Here is a 20790-nt window from a genome sequence, read left to right on the forward strand (position 1 = left end):
TAGTTTCACCTTTTTCAGAATGTCATATTAGTTGGAATATTACAACCTATAGACTTCTAAGATGGGCTTGTTTGACTTTGTAATATGTAATTAAGTCTCCTCCATGGCTTGATAGGATCCTGATTTTTAAAATAATCTTTTCTACTATACTATAGTAGATACTTATAGATATTTATGCCTTAAAACTTTAGAGGAACACTAAACAGTTCTGCTCTTTTCCTGGGATAGCCCTTCTCTTTTCTACCATCTAGGCAGGTCCAGGGATCTAAAAGAACTCATGGCCAACCACTTATTAATGTTCTTAGTGTCTATCATGGACCACTGTTCCCATTACTATGGCTGTTGAACAAATATACCCAACATTTAGTGATGCGGTAAAAACATTTATTATGCTCAAAGAATCCGTGGGTCAAGAATTTGGATATAGTACACCAAGCACACCTTGTCTCTGCCCTTCAGTGTTGTAGGCCTCAGCTAGAGGACTTGAAGGCTGGAGGCTGGAATCATCTGAAGGCTCGTCTGTCTAGCAGTTGAAGGTGGCTGTCAGCTGGCGGCATCACTGGTGAAAACATGAATCGCCTCTGAGTGGCAGGGACTTTGCCAGATCCTAGGAATTTATAGTGAAAAACCATGGTCTCTGACTGCAGGACATGAGAAATGATACCAGTGACCAGGTGAACTGGCAATACCACTAACATTTTAAGTTCTAGGGTAGAACTTAAACTGAGGTGCTTCAGAAAAGCATCACAACACACACTGGGAGCTCACAAAAGGTTTCTCAGGGAAACTGTTGCAGAAGCTTATGCAAAATCTCACCTGAGTTTGTGAAAATACAGATGTAGTTCTGTGGGATCTGACTTCAACCCAGGCCTCAGGGCTACTTCCTAAAGCCACTAGTACAGAACCTGTGGTCACACACCACCCACCTGGGTCATCACAAGTCTTTCCTGGTCTCCAGGAGAAAAGAAAGATACGATGCTGGCAGAAAACTCCCACACCTTCTTCAAGGTGGCAACATAGACCAAACCAGTGCAGGGCAGCCGCTCTGATCTCTGGGGTTACCTGGAACAGTTGACAGGGTCAGTAGGTCATAGAAATGGTCCTGTCAGAATTAATTGCTCCACCAGCTTATGCTGAAAATGGTCTGAGGTCAAAGATGGCAGAATCAGACATGGGCTAATGGCTCGATTCATAGCTCCCTTCCCCCTCCTCCTCCAGTCCAGGCTTCCAAGAGGACTCAGGAGACCCCTGTTCGAAAAAAGATCAAGTTTGCCATCTTCATTTTACAGAAAGGAAACTGAGAACCAGAGAGGTACAAGGGACTCCTGGTAGATGACTCACACCCAAGGTTAGTTTGGGTTTGTTTTGTGTTTTTATGCAAAGCACTAGAAAATATTCCTTTGAAATGTGTGAGCAAGTGTCCAATGTGCAGTGGGGTCTGGTGAGGATTATCAGTCAGTCAATTCCCTAATTGACCTCACATTTGGAGAACGGAAAGGCTACCCACTCCAGTGTTCTGGCCTGGAGAATTCCATGGACTGTATAGTCCATGGGGTCGCAGAGTCTGGGACACGACTGAGCAACTTTCACTCACTCACTTGGGTGGGATACTGCAGATGGATACAGAGGTGGCTGTCCCTACTTCTTAAATGCTTCCACCACACATGGCCGAGGAAGCCATCCTTCCCCCTTCAGCCCTCTCCAACCCGCCCACTTCCCCCTCTTGCTGCCCTGAAGCACACTCAGTTCCCTCAGGGCTGAGAGAGGCGACTGAGGCTGAATGAGTGATATAGCCTTTTAATTTGCTTTTAATTATCATGGCCTGGTAACCCTTCCAAAGACCCTTCACGGAAAGTAGTTTTATTTTTCTACTTATTAACCTCATTCACTAGACTGGAAAAAAGAATTCCCATCCCTCAAGGCCTCTCACTTTCATTCTTCTAATTCTTTTTTTTCAGCACCAGGAAAGTAATGTGTATAAAACCAGAGCCAAGTATATTGTGGTTTCAAACACAAGCCTGTTTGGAGCAGAAGCCCGTGGGATTGCTGCGTTTCAGCCTCAGGGGACAGCCCCAGTGGCCTCAGCCTGTGAAAGGGAGGGGCCTGAATGGCCCTTTGATTCAGCCCAGATCTGGGGGTGGAGGGTAGGGAGGGAGCAGGCCTGTCATTTGACACTCTCTGTTGGGCTTGGCCCTGGGCCTTTCCCTATTCAGGCCTCCCTGGAGCCTGCAAGCCTCTCTGAGGATGCCCCTACTTGGCTAGTTGCTGCCATGCCAGAAATTCCTGGGCCCTCAGAAAGTACACCAGCCACCCCAAGGGCTCCGTGAATTCCACTAGCTTTGAGAATGCTGCTCTTCATAGAGTTCCTCCTCTTAGCACTTCCAAACACACACATACACACACAGAAACAAAAACACAGAGAGATACACACACAGCCACACACACCCCACACCTTGTCCTGCTTTAATAGGGCATTAACCATGTGTTTGCTAGCTGATGTCTGAAGTTTTTATTGTTCTTGTTTGCACGGGAAACCTAAGAGTTAACCAGAAAATTCTTAGAGCTGATGAAAGAGTTTAACAACGATAAGCGACAAATATAGTTATATACATAGCTGTAAATATAGTTATAACCACAACAAATATAGGTTTGGTTATAGCTTTGGATGTTGGATGCGTTTGAACTCTGGCTTCACCACTTAGGATCTCAGACAATTTACTTAACCTCTCTGCACTTCAGTTCCCTCATCTATAAAATGTTATAATAATAAAACTTCCTTCACAGAGTCATCGGGAGACTGAGTGCATTCCGTACATACAAAATGCCTTCAACAGTATCTGGCACATAGTGGGGACTGTGTGAACGTTACCTATTATGATAAAAGTTGCTGGCTCTGAGAGTGGTATACAAAAATTGTTTATATGCCACACATTGCAGCAAATTTTAATGATATTAAAAGATATTATTTTTAAAAGATTGCATTTATATCATTTTAACAAACATAAAATAAGGTGTATAGTTACATGAGTGCTAAGTCACTTCAGTTGTGTCCAATGCTTTGTGACTCCATGGACCATACCCTGCCAGGCTCCTCTGTCCATTGGATTCTCCAGGCAAGAATACTGGAGTGGGTTGCCCTTTCCTACTCCAGGGTATCTTCCCAATCCAAGGATCGAACCCAAGTCTCTTATGTGTCCTGCATTAGCAGGCGTGTTCTTTACTACTGGCACCACCTGGGACACCATATATAGTTATAAATCTAACTAACAATGGCATGCTTTAAGAAGAAAATTATAAAATCTTATAGAGTGTAATTAAAGATGATCCAAATAAGTGAAGAGGAAGATCTCTTATTTAAAGACCTTTACTTCTTCCCCATGTTAATCTTTAATTCAAAGAAAGTCCAAACAAAATGTTGACGGGGTACTTTTAGAGTGTAATATATATAGAATTGTACAAGCTGGTTCTATTAATAAATGAAGATTAAAGACCAAATAATTGAGAAGTAGAGTAATAGCAGAGGCTGACAATAGAATGCAGAAACAAAAAAGAATCCAGAAAGACACTCCTGCATTTATGGAAACCTGATAACATGGAAAAAGCGGTTTTACAGATCAGTTGGAATAGGATGAATTATTCAAAAAGCAATGCTAGGGCAATTGGTCAGCCATTAACAAAAACTCAGTTGAATTCCTGCCTTACCCATAGTCTGGACTAAAGACTTCAGTGTGAAAAGCAAAATAAAGAAGACTATCACGTTCTTGGGCCAAAGAAAAATTTCTGTTTTTTCTTTCAGTTTTATTGAAATATAATTGACACACAGCAAGGAAGAATTTCTTAAACAAGACTTGGAAAGCACAAATCATAAAGGAAAAGATTGGTGACTATATCTGGGTTAAAATTAACTTCTGTTAATATTTTATTATTCTCTGGTTAACCAAGGTAGATTAATGGTCCTGACTTTCCACTCTTTCCTAGTAATAGAATAATACAAACACATTGGTGCCCTTTTTATGGCGGCTTTTCACTGCCTGCCTTCAAGGAGGTAGAATGCACTTCCACACAAGTGGGCTTGAGCTTGACCACGTGATTTGCTCTGGCCAACAGAATAACATACATGCTGCTCAGCCAGAGATGTTAAATGCCTGGTGCGATTTCCCTTGCCCACTCTCATTTATCATAAGAAGAATATGCCATGAATAGCTTCTGGTGTCTTCAAGTGAGAGCTACATGGAACAAACCTAAGCAGACCTGAAGTCTAAAACAGAGCCACCCTGGCCAACGGACATAACTGTGGGTTAGGAAGATAAAATTCTGTTGCTACAAACCACTGAGATTTTGAGGATGATATTTTTACACAGCATTATTTTAGCAATAGCTGAGTAGCACATTAACTTAATTAAAAAATATTTTGGAAGGATATTGGGGGTTCACAGAATCAATAGCAGAATGGAGGCTTGGAAATAGGCAGGAATTAGGATATTTCTGGAGGAAAGGATTCAAACGCCAGCAGGAAGTCTCAAAGCAGGTTCTAGAAGGCTGGGGTGAAATAGAACTCCTTTCTGTTTCTTTGATCCTCCTGTCAAGATTCAAATACCAAGTAGAGAGCATGTAACTGTCCTAGCCTGCGCCATCTCTCTACCCATTAATGAAGGAGTGCTGGAATCTTGGTCACTGCTCCAAGTGGGACACATCCAGTGGGAAGAAAGAATGCCCAAAAGGAAATCATGTGCTTTTAATTTTTTTTTTTTTTTTTTTTTTTGCCACAACACATGACTTGTGGGATCTTAGTTCCTTGACCAGGGATTGAACCCATTCCCCCTGCATTGGAAGCACAGAGTCACAACCATAGGACCACTAGGCAAGTCTATAAATGATGTACTTTTGAAAAAAGGGGTTTGAAACTGGGCAGCCAGAAACAAGAAATGGCCATGACTCATACTGACCACTCCAGTACTCTTGCCTGGAAAATCCCATGGATGGAGGAGCCTGGTAGGCTGCAGTCCATGGGGTCACTAGGAGTCGGACACGACTGAGCGACTTCACTTTCACTTTTCACTTTCATGCACTGGAGAAGGAAATGGCAACCTACTCCAGTGTTCTTGCCTGGAGAATCCCAGGGACAGGGGAGACTGGTGGGCTGCCGTCTCTGGGGTCGCACAGAGTCGGACACGACTGAACCGACTTAGCAGCAGCAGCAGCAGCAGCAGCATACTGACCAAGCAACCTTCTGGTTATGCTATTTCTTCCACTGAGGCAGGGCCTGCAGCAGAGAATACTCAGCGCTGTTTGTACTTACCTTGTCCCTTGGACAGCAAGGAGACCAAATCAGTCAATCCTAAAGGAAATCAAACCTGAATATTCATTGGAAGGACAGACGCTGAAGCTGAAGCTCCAATACTTTGGTCACCTGATGCCAAGAGCCAACTCAATGGAAAAGACTCTGATGCTGGGAAAGATTGAAAGCAGGAGGAGAAGGGGACAACAGAGGATGAGATGGTTGGATAGCATCACTGACTCAATGGACATGAGTCAGTGTTGAGCAAACTCTGGGAGATAGTGAAGGACAGGGAAACCATGCTGTAGTCCATGGGGTCGCAAAGAGTCAGACATGACTTAGCAACTGAACGACAACAACAATATTTACTTGTCAATAATGATATTTTTCACAGTTAATCCATGCTTGGTCTTGAGAAAATGCTGTCCATTCCTTGCTAGAACTGTGTTCCTGTGACTGTGTAGGACCTCTGCATTCCAAGTGACTTAATTAAGGTAATGCTTCCTGGGGAGCGTCACTTAGCCACTCGGTGGCCTCCTCGATGTCTCCACTGAGGCCACCATTTTCCAACAGAAGAGACTAGAGGAATAGACTAGACAGAGTAAAGGGAAGAGCAGGAAGCAGGTTGGTTGGTATTAGATTTTACTTTGAAAACCTAGATATCAGAACAGGCTTTAGCTCACATAACCAGCTGGGCATAATTGGACTAATTTTGTGTTGGGGAAGAACTCAAACAGAACTTTGTTTTAGAAGAATTATTCTTTTAGGCTGTATGGGTGGGAGAAGAGAAGGGAACAACTGGGCATGGAGTCTGTTTGTCTCTATAATGTAGCTTTTCAAGCTAGAAGTGTAATCATGGGGAACTTCTTGGAAATCAGTTTCCAACTCCCCAGAAGTCTCCTATCCGAGGCCAAGTCAAGCCCTGTTCTGCTAATCATCAGAGACTAGATGAAATCAGCTGTGTTCATGACTGCCTGGGATGGCATCAGTGAAGGAATGATGGTGTTTCTACATCAGGAGCTCTCAGACTGTGGGCCATGAATCCTCTGGAAAGCCTTGGAGCTGTTGCAAGAGGCTCCAAGTATATAAACATCCCAACCACAGTCTGAGGCTGGGTAGATAACATATCGTATATGTCTGCACTCAGTTCAATTCAGTTCAGTTCAGTCGCTCAGTCGTGTCCAACTCTTTGCGACCCCATGAATCGCAGCACGCCAGGCCTCCCTGTCCATCACCAACTCCCGGAGTTCACTCAGACTCACGTCCATCGAGTCGGTGATGCCATCCAGCCATCTCATCCTCTGTCGTCCCCTTATGTCTGCACTACTCTTCCCTAAATGTATGAAGAAGTGCTTGGATTTAATTCAATGAAAATTCACTTTCAAGAGTTACTAGAGTCATAAGTTTCTTGTTAGTATAGACTTTTCTCAACCAATAAGTATCACTGCCAGGTAAGTTTTCAAACTAAATATAGCTCCTGTCTCACTGATAGTGACTCAGCCATGAAATTGACAGACACTTGCTCCTTGGAAGAAAAGCTATGACCAACCTGCTGATGTGCTCAGTCATGACCAACTCTTTGTGACCCCATACTGTAGCTTGCTAGGTTCCTCTGTCCATGAAATCTCCCAAGCAAGAATACTGGAGTGGGTTGCCATTTCCTTCTCCAGGGTGACCAACCTAGGCAGCATATTAAAAAGCAGAGACATTACTTTGCCAACAATGGTCCATCTAGTCAAAGCTATGGTTTTTCCAGTAATCATGTATGGATGTGAGAGTTGTACTATAAAGAAAGCTGAACACTGAAGAATTGATGCTTTTGAGCTGGGTTGTTGGAGAAGACTCTTGAAGAGTCCCTTGGACGGCAAGGAGATCAAATCAGTCAATCCTAAAGGAGATCAGTCCTGGGTGTTCATTGGAAGGACTGAGGCTAAAGCTGAAGCTCCAATACTTTGGCCACTTGATGCCAAGAACTGACTCATTGGAAAAAACCCCGATGCTGGGAGAGATTGAAGGCAGGAGAAGGGGACGACAGAGGATGAGATGGTTGGATGGCATCACTGACTAGATGGACATGAGTTTGAGCAAACTTCAGGAGTTGGTGATGGACAGGGAAGTCTAGTGTGCTGCAGTCCATGGGGTTGCAAAGAGTCAGATGTGGCTGAGCGACTAAACCAAACAGTCTCACTGAATTGATGTGAGGTTTAATTGATTAGCACATGCAGGCTCTTAGTTCTTGAAACAGACTAAAAGTTCAGCAAATACAAACAATTATTTAAAGCAAGCTTCATGCTTAAAAGGGGGGAACTACTCATTTTTTATGATCTCTAGAACCATTCTTGTGCCACGGAGTTTTAACAGCTTTATGAATTATATCATAAATCTTGTGAAGAGGAAAGAAATACTTTGAAATCTGTTGATCCTGCTGCTTCTAATGCAGAAAATCCCTGTGCCTATAAACCCTTCTCAACCCTGGTAGAAGGCATCCTTGGAAAAGAGCCCGTATCTCTTTGATTGACAGCCTGAATGAGAGAGGCCGAACCCAGAGACCTCGGGACTCTAGTGCAGCATTCATGTTTCCTCCAGGGATGAACAATTAACTGCTGGCCTGGAAAATTCCATGGACAGAGGAGCCTGGCGGGCTACAGCCCTGCTGCTGCTGCTGCTAAGTCGCTTCAGTCGTGTCCGACTCTGTGCGACCCTATAGACGGCAGCCCACCAGTCTTCCCTGTCCCTGGGATTCTCCAGGCAAGAACACTGGAGTGGGTTGCCATTTCCTTCTCCAGTGCATGAAAGTGAAAAGTGAAAGTGAAGTCGCTCAGTCGTGTCCGACTCTTCGCGACCCCATGGACTGCAGCCTACCAGGCTCCTCCGTCCATGGATTTTCCACGCAAGAGTACTGGAGTGGGGTGCCTTGTCCGCAGCCCAAGGGGTCGGAAAGAGTCAGACACGACTGAACGACTGAGCGCGCTTGCACATTCAGTCAATGCAGCTTGCCCACCGGAAAACCCAACCGCTACTACTATGGTAACCACAAGATGTCGCTGTGACCCAAAATTTCACACCAGGGCTACCCGCGCAGCCCCAACCCCTCCACCCCTCCACCCCCGGGGGTGGAGGGCAAGACCTCCGTTCATTTTCAAAGCTTTCTTTCTCAGGGCTTCCCAAACCCTTACCGAGCAAACCGAATCAGCTGAGGTCTTGTTAAAATGCATGTTCTAATTCAATAGGCCTGGGGCGGAGCCTGAAATCCTGCATTTCTAACAAGCTCTCAGGTGGTGCCGAAGCTGGAGCTTTCAGCATTTCTGCATTGTTGTTTTGATGTGGCCTGGGAGTAGGAAGTAGACCCGAAAAGCGGGCCCCATTCTACTCCTTGCCTTTCAGAGGTAGTGGTCCTTGCCTTTCAGAGGTAGTGGAGAGGAAGAAGAAATCAAAATGAGAAACAACAAAAGAAAAAGAGGGCAGCTTTCTTTTAACGTGCCAGTCTCACGAGCCTCCTGCCGTTCTTGATCAGAAGAGTGACTGACGTGGCAGGCGCCCCAGTCAAGGTGAGCGGTAAGGAAGGTCAGAAAGGGTTTTCCCAGAGCGTTCTTTCTCTGACACGAGGGCTCATTAAATAACTTACCGCAGAACTTAGTGTTTCACTTGGTGTTTTATACCATTTGTCTGAAGCCAAATGCTTCAGCACACACTCCATAGCTCCCCGCAAAAGCCGGGTTTCCAATAGAGTTCATATAAATGGGTTGGGGGAAGCCAACCTGCGAAATGAAGCGGTGGACTAGCCGGAAGAGACGCCCGGCCGATGGTGTTGCTCTAGCATGCACAATGGGCTCTATTTTAATAACAAGAACTTCTGCTTTCTGCTTCCGGAAAGGCCCCGCGGGGAGCAATCGACGAAGTGAAACTGCTTCTAGCCCTTCTCTGGGGCCCTGGCTTCAAGGTTAGATGCACGCTGCAAAATGAGAAGTTACAGTGCCTCTGAGTTGCTGCTTTTCTTGACCCTTCTTGACCCTAAAATTTTTTCTTTAGTCTGGCTTGGTTTTTCTTTTTTAGTGATCTTCGCTTATCATTTGTGTCCTTTTGGGGCCTGAAGCCCCCAAAGTCCTTTGGTTTTAAGACAGATTTCAAAATAAAAAACAAAGGGCTATCTATTCAGTTTTGATATATCAGTTCAGTGTAAAGCTTAGCCAGCTTTTTGCTTGTAAAGTCTCAAGAAGATGTTGGCTCTAAGTTCTTTTCTAAGATTCTGGAGTTAATTTACCCCCTCCATCCTCTCCTGAGCCTCCTTAGGGGGCAAACCTGCCCATCCAATGGGCATAAAATATGCTGCAGCGTGGGCTTCCCTGGTAGCTCAGATGGTTTAGAATCCGCCTGCAATGCAGGAGACCCCGGTTTGATTCCTGGTGGAAAAGATCCCCTGGAGAAGGGATAGTCTACCTACTCCAGCTTTCTTGGGTTTCCCGGATGGTTTAGCTGGAGCATCCTCCCGCAATGCAGGAGACCTGGGCTCGATTTCTCGGTCGGGAAGTTTCCCTGGAGGAGGGCGTGGCAACCCACTCCAGTATTCTTGCCTGGAAAATCCCCATGGACAGAAAAGCCTGGCAGTCCATGGGGTTGCAAAGAGTTAGGCACGAGTGAGCGACTAAACACAGCACATGCGGCAGGGTGTCCTAGCCAAACCCAAACTGGGAAGAGAAGTTTGGCTGTTTGGGTAATGTTCACTCTTCTCTATTTGTAGCATAAATTTATATGCATAAGTAGGGGATTGTGTTTCGGGGAGACACCAAGGAGGGGTGGGAAAGAGTACGGATAGTGGAAGGGACAGGGTGCCGTTTCATACTCCTTGCCCCCCTGGACTGGTTTAGAGCTCCCAGGAAGGATAGGAGTGAGTGCTGAACAAATGGATTTCCTTAGAGACTGGGTGAAACTCTGGATCCCAACATAGCAGCTTTGAAATGCTGAGATGTTAACACCCAGTTTTGAGGAAAGAGGTTTCGTTGTTTTTAATCTCATCTAGCAGATGTAGTTCAACTATTTGTTTTGATTATATAAACCACATACTTGCCTTGGGGAAGCTGATTTCTGGAACTTTTTCTAAAGAATAAAATGTTTTAAAATTCTAATTCGAACTTGCTATATACATTGTAAAGGCTAAGAAAAAAGACACAATTTTATGGTATTTGCACAGTTAAGAATCCTGAAACAATCATGTACAAAAACTGGGAACGGAAACAGCAAAGGACCAAAGTTTGTTTTTGCCCAATAGGCTAATGACTCACAATTTCACCTTCATAATTTATTATTATTAAACATCAGAAGATATTTTTTTCTTCACTTTCACTTTTCAGAAAAATATTATAGAAAAGAAGCCAACAGAATATTTGACAATGTTTTTAAGTGGGCAGAAATTTAAATTTTTTGTTATTATTTTGATTACACATACTTATGGTACTATTTTTGTTGGAATGAATATGTGGTGTTTTCCTTTCCTTGTTGTTGTTGCTCAGTTGCCCAGTCATGTCTGACTCTGCGACTCCATGGACTGCAGCACACCAGGCCTCCCTGTCCCTCGCCATCTCTCAGAGTTGGGCCAAGTTCGTGTTCATTGCATCAGTGATGCTGTCCAGCCATCTCATCCTCTAACGCCCTCTTCTCCTTCTGCCCTTGATCTTTCCCAGCATCAGGGACTTTTCCAGTGAGTCTTCTGTGTGCATCAGATGACTAAAACACTGAAGCTTCAGTTTCAGTCCTTCCAGTGAATATTCAGGGTTGATCTCCCTTAAGATTGACTAGTTTGATCTCCTTGCTGTCCAAGGGACTTTCAAGAGTCTTCTCCAGCACTACACTTTGAAGGCATCAATTCTTTGGTGTTCTTGCCTTCTTTACGGCCCAGCTCTCACAACCCTACGTGACCACTGAGAAGACCATAGTCTTGACTATATGGACCTTTGCTGGCAGAGTAATGTCTCTGCTTTTCAATATACTGTCTTGGTTTGTCATCCCTTTACTGCCAAGAAACAGTCGTCTTCTAATTTCATGGCTGCAGTCACGGTCCGCAGTGATTTTGGAGCCCAAGAGGAGGAAATCTGTCATTATTTCCACCTTGTCCCCTTCTATTTGCCATGCAGTAATGGGGCCAGATGCCATGATCTTTGTTTTTTTAATATTTAGTCTTAAGCCAGCTCTTTCACTCTCCTCCTTCACCCTCATCAAGAAGCTCTTTAGTTCCTCTTTGCTTTCTGCCATTAGAGTGGTATCATCTGCATATCTGAAGTTGTTGATGTTTCTCCTGCCCGTCTTAATTCCAGTTTGTAAGTCATCCAGCCCGGCATTTCTCATGATGTGCTTAGCATATAGATTAAACAAATAAGGTGAGAGTAGACAGCTCTGTCATACTCCTTTCTAGATTTGAACCAATCAGTTGTTCCATGCAAGGATCTAACTGTTGCTTCTTGACCCGCATGCAGGTTTCTCAGGAGACAGGTTAGAGCTTTCCACAGTTTGTCATGATCCACACAGTCAAAGACTTTAATGTAGTCGATGAAACAGAGATAGATGTTTTTCTGAAATTCCCTTGCTTTCTCTATCATCCAGCGAATGTTGGCAATTTGTCTGTAGTTCTTCTTCCTTTTCTAAACCCAGTTTGGACATTTGAAAGTTCTTCATTCACATAATGCTGAAGCCTAGGACACAAGATTTTAAGCAGGACCTTACTAGCATGGGAGATGACAGCAATTGTCCAATGGTTAGCACATTCTTTGGTACTACCCTTCTTGGGAATTGGGATGAGGATTGACCTTTTTCAATGCTGTGGCCACTGCTGGGTTTTCCAGATTTGCTGACATAGGAATGCAAAACCTTGATGGCATCCTCCTTCAGGGATTTGAATAGTTCTGCTGGAATTTCACTAGCTTTATTAATAGCAGTGCTTCCTAAGACCCACTTGACTTCCCACTCCAGAATGTCTGGCTCTAGATGACTAACCACACTATCGTAGTAATCTGGTTTTTTAAGATCTTTCTTATATAGTTCTTCCGTGTATTCTTTCCATCTCTTTTTGATCTCTTCAGCATTTTGGTCTGTACCATTTTTATCCTTTATTATGCCTATAAAAGGCCTCTTTCCTTAGTGTATTTAATTAGGAAGGTTTCTGAGATTGTGTATGTAGCCACAATTACTTTTTATTTTAAAAAGTTGACTGGGTACTTTAGAGAATTGGTAGTTTTATAGTGTATATTTATGTGCACTCAAATCAATAATAAGTTTTGTTTCTGAAGGTTTATTTATCTATTTCTCTAGCAGAGTCATTTAATATGACATCAGGTTTTAAATTATTTGTCATTTTCAGATAAAACTCTAAGCACTGATAGGATTGTCTTATGTTTCCCAATTTTTTTATTGAGACATAATTCACATATAATATTACAGTAGTTTCAGATGTACAATATAATGGTTCACTATTTGTATATATTGCAAAATGATCCCTGCTGCTGCTGCTGCTGCTGCTAAGTCGCTTCAGTCGTGTCCGACTTTGTGCGACCCCATAGATGGCAGCCCACCAGGCTCCGCCGTCCCTGGGATTCTCCAGGCAAGAACACTGGAGTGGGTTGCCATTTCCTTCTCCAATGCATGAAAGTGAAAAGTGAAAGTGAAGTCGCTCAGTCATGTCCGACTCTTAACGACCCCATGGACTGCAGCCCACCAGGCTCCTCAGTCCATGGGATCTTCCAGGCAAGAGTACTGGAGTGGGGTGCCATTGCCTTCTCTGAAATGATCCTACGATGTCTAATTAACATGTCACCATACAGAGTTAAGAATTTTTCTTTCTTGTGATGAGAATGTTCAAGATCTACACGTTTAGCAACTTTCAAGTATGCCATTCGGTATATTAACTATAGTCACCATACTGTACATTGTATCCCCTTGGCTTACTTTATAACTAGCAATTTGTACCTTTTCATCCCCTTCACTCATTTCACTCACACCCCTACCCCTGCTTCTATCAACCATAAGTCTGTTTTCTGTATCTATGAGCTAGGGGTTTTTTTGTTGTTGTTTTTAGCTTTGTTTTAGAGTCCATGTATAAGTGAGATTATATAGTATTTGTCTGTCTCAGCCTACCTTATTTCACTTAGCATAATGTCTTCAAGGTCTATTCATGTTGTTACAAATGGCAAGATTTTTTAATGACTAAATAATAGTCCATTGTTTATATACCACATTTTCTTTATTCATTGACTATCCATGGGCATGTAGATTAGTTCCATATTTTGGCTATTGTAAATAGTGCTAAAATGAACATGAGGGTGTATATTCTTTTCAAATTAGTGGGTTTGTCTTTTTTTTTTTTTTTCAGATACCCAGGTATGGAATTGCTGGATCATACGGTAGTCCTTTTTAATTTTTTGAAAAAACTCCCTACTGTTTTTCATAATGGCCATACCAATGTACATTTCTATCAACAGTGCACTAAGGTTCCTTTTTCTCCACATCTTCACCAACAATTGTTATCTCTTGTCTTTTGGATGATGGCCATTCTAACAGGTGTGAACTGATCCTGTTGACTAGGTGCGACTCTGGATCCTAGCATTGCAGCTTTGAGATGCTGAGATGTTGACATCCAGTTCTGAGGAGAAAGAGACTGAATCCACCACTACGTGGGGCTCAGCGTGGCTCCTCACCACAAGATGAATGGATTTGGGATTATTAGGAGGAGCACTCTTAACATGAAGATTAACACAGTCTGGAAGGCACTTCATTCGGCCATATCAATGGTGCAAGGCTCCTTCCTGGACCTTGACAGGCCCCAGGCTAGCCCCCTGAGATAGCTGAAGTGGAGTAGACTGTGGTAGCACCAGACCATGAGTGTGGCTGACGGTGTGGAGTGTGAGCATGTGCAAGGCCCCTTGGGGTCTCATACAAGTATTCATGGGGACCGAGAATGAGGCTCCTTGATGTTGATGAGCCTTCTCTGTAGCCACAGGCAGTGAGGACTGACAGCATTCGGGTTATACACCAAATTATGCCAATTGCTTTTGTGCAACAATATCCTTCCATCCAAGAACAAGGTCCAGCAGGACAGTAGTTACTTTCCAAGCTCATGGGAGGCTGAATAGCAGAAAAGATATGAAAGCCAGCTCTATAATCAGACTGCCTGGGTTTCTCACTGTAGTCAGACTAACCATGAAACCTTAACCTTTTATTACCTTGGGTACCTTATTATATGAGAATAATAATAAAATGTAATTCATAGGTCTATGAGAATTAACAAGTAAAACTCATGACAGCCTTAGAACAGTGACAGACATGTATAAACCCCAAGAAAGGTCAGCAGTTTGTATTATTACACGATGTACCAGGATACTTAAAACAGCATCATGGAGACTGATTCAGCTCTTTTCTAGAAACAAAAGAACCAGGAGGAGGGCTGATTGGTCTCTGGATCCCCATGGGGCTAGTGAGTCTAGGAGTTAGAAGACAATGAGATTGCAACACTATTTATAACAGCCAGGATATGGAAGTGACCTAGATGTCCATCAGGAGATGAATGGGTCAAGAAGTTGTGGTCCTTATATACAATGGAATATACTCAGCCATAAAAAAAGAATGAATTTGAGCCCTAATGAGGTAGATGATCCTAGAGCCTGTTATACAGAGTGAAGTAAGTCAGAAAGAAAAAAACAAATATCCTATATTAACGCATACATATGGAGTCTAGAAAGATGAACCTCTTTGCAGGGGAGGAATAGAGACGCAGACATAGAGAACAGACTTGTGAGCGCAGCAGAGGAAGGAGAAGGTGGGACAAATTGAGAGAGTAGCGCTGAAACACATGCATTATCATATGTAAAACAGTCGTGTCTGACTCTTTGTGACCCCATGGACTATAGCCCGCCAGGTTCTTCCATCCATGGGATTTTCCAGGCAAGAATACTGTAGTGGCTTGCCATTTCCTTCTCCAGGGGATCTTCCCAACCCAGGGATCGAGCCCTGGTCTCCAGCATTGAAGGCAGATTCTTTACCACTGAGCCACAAGGGAAGCCCCATAATATAGATAGCTAGTGGAAAGTTGCTGTATAACACAGGAAGCTCCATCTGGCACTCTGTGACAACCTGGAGGGATGGGAGGGTGGTTCAAGAATGAGGGGACGTGTGTACACATATGGCTGATTCATGTTATTGTCTGGAAATGCAATTGTATATTGTATAGAAAGCAATGCAACATTGTAAAGCAATTATCCTCCAACTAAAAATAAAAAATAAAGAAGACAATGAGAGCCAGTAGCTGGTAGAGGTTCCTCCAGCATTTTTCTCTGGCCCATTTTTTCCCCCCAGGGTCACAGGTATTGTGCTTCCAGGATGACAAACACTTCAGTGCCTTAGGATTAGAGTTTGTGGGCACAGCTAAGGCTCTAACTTCCTCTTTGGGGAGAACAGAAGTTAATAATGTGGTACTCTCACCCATCATGAGGTAAAATGAGATTCTTCTTTCAGGTTTTATAAAAACCCTATGAGGAACTTTCTATAACCTTAATATGGTGGAATTTGCCTTTTTCAATATGTCAGACCCATCAGTCTCAGCACGAACTTTCACCACATCCCCGTTAGCACTCAAGGCAAAGACCGTTCTGCTGCCAATAACTTACTTTAAAACTGAAAAAAAGACATCGTGCCTCCAAGAAATAAGAAGCAATGTATGTTCTGGCTGCTTACACCAGGATATTCTCCTTCTCAAAGCTGCCTCTAGGGTGTGCAGGGTTGTAGGAAAAAAATTTTGTGGAGCTCCTGTCTATATAAATAATCTGATTTTAAAATGTTTCTAAAAGTACAGACCTATGTGAAGTATAGTGACTTATTCCTGGAGATCGGTAGAGAGGAGTCACCTGTACATTGTTTACTGTCTATTTGGTAAATCAAAAAATTCTTTACAGAGTCCAAGCACTGTCTCTTCCTGTTCAAATCCAAGAACCATCTCTTCAGGTACTTTATTGTCCAATGTAATGTTCCTGGAGAGTTTCCACCAGAAATAAATAGTAGCAATGCTGTAATTAATCACAGGACCAGGGCTCTTCAGGACCTATTTCCATTAAACAGCGTAGATCTTTTTGTGTCTTCAGTTCCCTGCTAGCATGTCTCTAACAATGGTTTTATTATTACTCACGACCCTGTATCATCTGTCCACACTGCCTTCCAATTACTCTCTCTCAAAGGTTGGTGGTACTGTGCCTTGTTGATACAAGTCTTCCAAAAAGTAGGCGGGGAAATGTAAACAGATATTTGTTTTCTGGTCTTATTAAGTTTACCATTCAGAATTTTATTGTGGAAACAGAGAATAAGGCAGATCCCAGCCTGGACTCTTGAGGCGGGAATCACTGCATCTCTAGAATGGGAGCCCTTTCGGTGTTGACTGAACACACACCACTGACGGTGGGGAGGGTAGTGAGGGGTCCGTGCGTGAAGACAGAGGCTCAGCTCCACCGCTACAAAATAGGAACTTCTCTCATCCACATGACTTAGGGCTGGAGAGCATGATTTCACCATGTCAACAGGAGGCAAGAGAAGACAATAACCAGAAGACTCATTGGTGTTCAGTCTTGAAAGCCACGCTCCCAGGACTACTTAGTACCCGGCACATAGCCTGCAGCATGGTGGATATCACCCTGGATGCCGGAGGCTCAGGGGTCATGGCGGGGTAGCATTCACTGTCACACCTGCCTCAGGTACTGAAGACAGGAGGTGGCACCACACTCAAATCACAGAGGGACACGGGCTTACATGGTGGCTCAAGCCCAAGGGTTAGTGGTAAACTGTTGGTATCCCAGACCCCCAAAGTCATTCTGTGGTCAAGAGAGTCACCCTAAACCAGCATGTGTGTACCATTCTGGCCCGATCTTGAGTGATTCCACAGTTTCAACCAGCAGAAGTGAGCTGCTTGCCAGACTGTCCACCTCAGATGGGGACCCAACACCAGTCCCTGAGAACACCCATAGGCATGAAACCCAGAGCTCTGTAGAATACCTGGTTGGCCTCCTGTGTGAGGCAGAGGGTCAGGGAGCACCTTGAATGATCAAGTGAAGACCAGGGTCTATGCAGGTCTGGATCTGGGCTAGGGACATCCATCTTGGAGGACATTGTCAGGCCTGGGCAGTACCAGACCCTAAGAATAAAACCATCAGTACAGACATGCTATCAGGGAACTACAGCGAGAAAGAGAAAATTCAAGGAAGTCTCTCCAGAGATCTGGGTGTGGGGGAGAGCAGACAGGGTCTGAGGTGTGGGCCACAGCAGAGACCTTGTCGACCCAGAACTTCCATTACTCCTCTTGAAGAGCTGATACAGCAATAAGAACAGAGGAAGTGATGGGGGATTGACCCATAAAACCCATTTGTGGTGATCCATATAATCGCAGACTCTGAAGTCATTCAAGGGCAACCCACAGCAAGACCCTCAGATGAAGCAGAATCCAACAGAAGGAAGTAAAGGGAAGAGCCAAAGGCGGGGGCAGGGGGGACAGCCTAGTGGTGGCTAGGCCAGGAAAATGAAAGAAAGTGGAAGTCACTCAGTCGGCTATGCCTCTTTGCGACCCCATGAACTATACAGTCATGGGAATTCTCCAGGCCAGAATACTGACGTGGGTATAGCCTTTTCCTTCTGCAGGGAATCTTCCCAACCCAGGGACTAAATCCAGGTCTCCCACATTGCAGGCGGATTCTTTACCAGCTGAGCCACAAGGGAAGCCCAAGAATACTGGAGTGGGTAGCCTATCCCTTCTCCAGTGGATCTTCCCAACCCAGGAATCGAATGGGATCTCCTGCATCGCAGTTAGATTCTTTACCAGCTCAGCTACCAGGGAAGCCCAGTCCCGGAAAATGTAAGCAAAAATATACTTGCTGAGTGTGAGGAATGCTCCCTGACTAGTAAATCTATGTGCCTGATTTACAACAAGGCCCAGCACTGAGGTGGGTGACCTTGGCTGCCCTGCTGGACATCAGAAGAGCAGAGGAGGTCAATCAATGAAGTGTCTACAGACAAACTGTTTTTCCTTCAGAAAATCCTTGGAGAGAAGCTATGTGCCAGGCACTGTCCTGGGCAAAGGTGGAGACAACATCTGTGAGCAAAGCAGAAAAAATCTCTGCTCTAAAGGAGTTTGCATTCTAGTGGGGGAAGACAGAATAAGCAAAATAAGTAGAAAAATGATAACAGAGGGCTGAGATCAGTACCAGAGGCAGAGGGGTGGAAAATGGAGCTAGGGGACTGTGGGAAGCTTCCCCAGCAGAGCATCAGTGATAAAGTTGTCCTTGCAACCTCCTGGGGAAACCAGGATCCCAATTATTCTTCATCCTTTATATAGAGAACACGTTCTGGCTTGTGGATAAATGGTGGTTAATCTGAGAAGCAGCCCCAGGTCATGAGTTACTGATAAAACAAGCACATTGTTTTAGGTGTATTGGGTTGCCAATGCAGGATGCCTTGGTGAGTAGGGAGAGACTGCAGACAAGAATCCAAATCTCAAATAATTGTGAGGAAGACTTAGGGGTTGTCCAGCTGCTGAAATTAGGAGTTGCTGAGAGCTAAGCCTAATGTGTTATTTTTTTTAATTGTAATAAAATGTCTATTAAAAAAAGACTGTGTCTACTAAATTGAGAACTGGAATAACTGCCATGAATAATCCAATCCTGAAAACTTTAGGGCTGTTCCAAATTAACTAATCTGTAAAAGTAAAAGTATTTACACTGAGTAATTTATGCAAGATTTTCAGAATCCTCATACAGTATGTCTGACTCCAGAAGCCCTGAAGCACACTGATATCAGCAGCCCAGCTGCTGGGTGCCTGGGAAGAAAGGCATTCTCTCTGTCCTCTGCCATAGCTCCACTGTGGTTTCCTAGGGTTTCCCCTTTTACCAGACAGACCAGGAAGGAGGAAGAGGGACATTCAGTCTCAGGGCTGCTGAACTCCAGCACGTCAGAGTAGACAGCCATCGGTCAAAGGGAAACATACCCTGGCTTCTAAATCCACATCAGACTTCTCCCTACACTCTCAGGGACCTTCCTGAGAACTCTTTTTTAAATGATCACTAGTGTGAGAAATTCATAAAACCACAAATCATAAGGAAATAAAGTTAGATGCAGAACCCAGTTTTAGCCTGCTTAGGAGATTGGTTTTATTAGATCGAATGAGCTGAGATAGATGTTTTCCTAAGTCAAGTATGTATGTGTTCAGTTGCTCTGTGTGTCCAGCTCTTTGAGACCTCATGGACTGTAGCCCATCAGGCTCCTCTGTCCATGGGATTCTCCAGGTAATAATACTGGAGTGGGTTACCATGCCCTCCTCCAGGGGATCTTCCAGACCCAGGAGTCAAACCCAAGTCTCTTGCATCTCCTGCATTAGCAGGCAGATTTTTTTTTTTTTTTTACCACTGCACCATCTGGGAAGCCTTTTGTAAGTTAAGAACAACCAAATATTGGCAAATTCACTGATTCAAGCTGTATTCAGGAATCCTTCAATTATGGATTCTCTGTCTTCTCTTCCAAACTTTAACCTATGCCTGATCTTACTCTTCGGCTTCTCAGAATTCACCTTCAATTTCCACTCTCTGTCTTGAAGCCGGGCTTCCCAAGTGGCTCAGTTAATAAAGAATCCACTTGCAATGTAGGAGACACAAGCAGATACAAGTTTCCCAGGTCAGAAAGATCCCCTGGAGGAGGGTTGGCAAGCCACTCCAGTATTCTTGCCTGGAGAATCCCATGGACAGAGGAGCCTGGCAAGCTACAGGCCATAGGGTCGCACAGAGTTAAACATGACTATGCAACCGAGCATGCGTGCACATCCTGAAGCCAGTTGAGTCCCTGCTAAGTTTCTCTAGTTAACCCAATGTCCATTCCATGGAAGTTCATTGAGCATCTTTTCTGAACCACGGACTGAACAAACTGCTGCTGATACGAGGGCAGAGGGAAGTCTGTCCTTACTTTGTGGAGCTCATAGAAGAGGGAGAATGGGTTTTAAAAACATATGTAATCAATTTGGTGATATAAATATGTCCAAAGTGTTATAGAGAATAGAGGAGCATCATGCTTGGGAAAGAAATGAGGACGGTTTCAAAGAAGAGTCAATATTTGGATTTGGCCTGAAGGATGTATAAGATTTCCTGAACAAGCTAGGGCAGGCAAGTATCACAGGCAGGCATGATGCAAGTCCTAGAGTCTGGGCACATAAAAAGAGACGCGTGTTCTGGGAAAGGGCCAACAGTTCAAAAGGGCTCAGTGATAGGAAGCAAGGACAAGTGGTGACAGTGTCAGATCTTATAGGCATTTCCTTCCTTTATCATGCAGGTGAGCCACAGACATTTTCCTAATCGGGGAAAGAACATGTTTGTTCTTGATGCTCATTTTTGAAATATAATTTTGCAAACTTCAAGAGGGCTTGTTCTCTTTCAATGATTTGTGAGGCTAGAAGAGAAGATCAGAGAAAATGGGTAGGACATGTAGGCTTTAAAAGTTATCTTTAGGATTTC

General features: G+C 43.9%; 2 long non-coding RNA genes across 2 annotated transcripts; one reads left to right on the top strand and one right to left on the bottom strand.

Annotated features, from left to right (window-relative positions):
* Positions 1-373: 373 nt before the first annotated feature.
* LOC133249455 (uncharacterized) lies at positions 374-9341 on the bottom strand. The gene is made up of 3 exons (XR_009736968.1): positions 8904-9341; positions 927-1062; positions 374-607 (listed from the first exon to the last, which is right to left on the bottom strand). It is a non-coding gene; the product is annotated as an uncharacterized LOC133249455 (long non-coding RNA).
* Positions 8678-15581, top strand: LOC133249456 (uncharacterized). Its single transcript, XR_009736969.1, has 2 exons — positions 8678-8826; positions 13823-15581. It is a non-coding gene; the product is annotated as an uncharacterized LOC133249456 (long non-coding RNA).
* Positions 15582-20790: the final 5209 nt, after the last annotated feature.

The sequence above is a fragment of the Bos javanicus genome, chromosome 6 (assembly GCF_032452875.1).
Source record: "Bos javanicus breed banteng chromosome 6, ARS-OSU_banteng_1.0, whole genome shotgun sequence".
NCBI classification, from domain to species: Eukaryota; Metazoa; Chordata; class Mammalia; order Artiodactyla; family Bovidae; genus Bos; species Bos javanicus.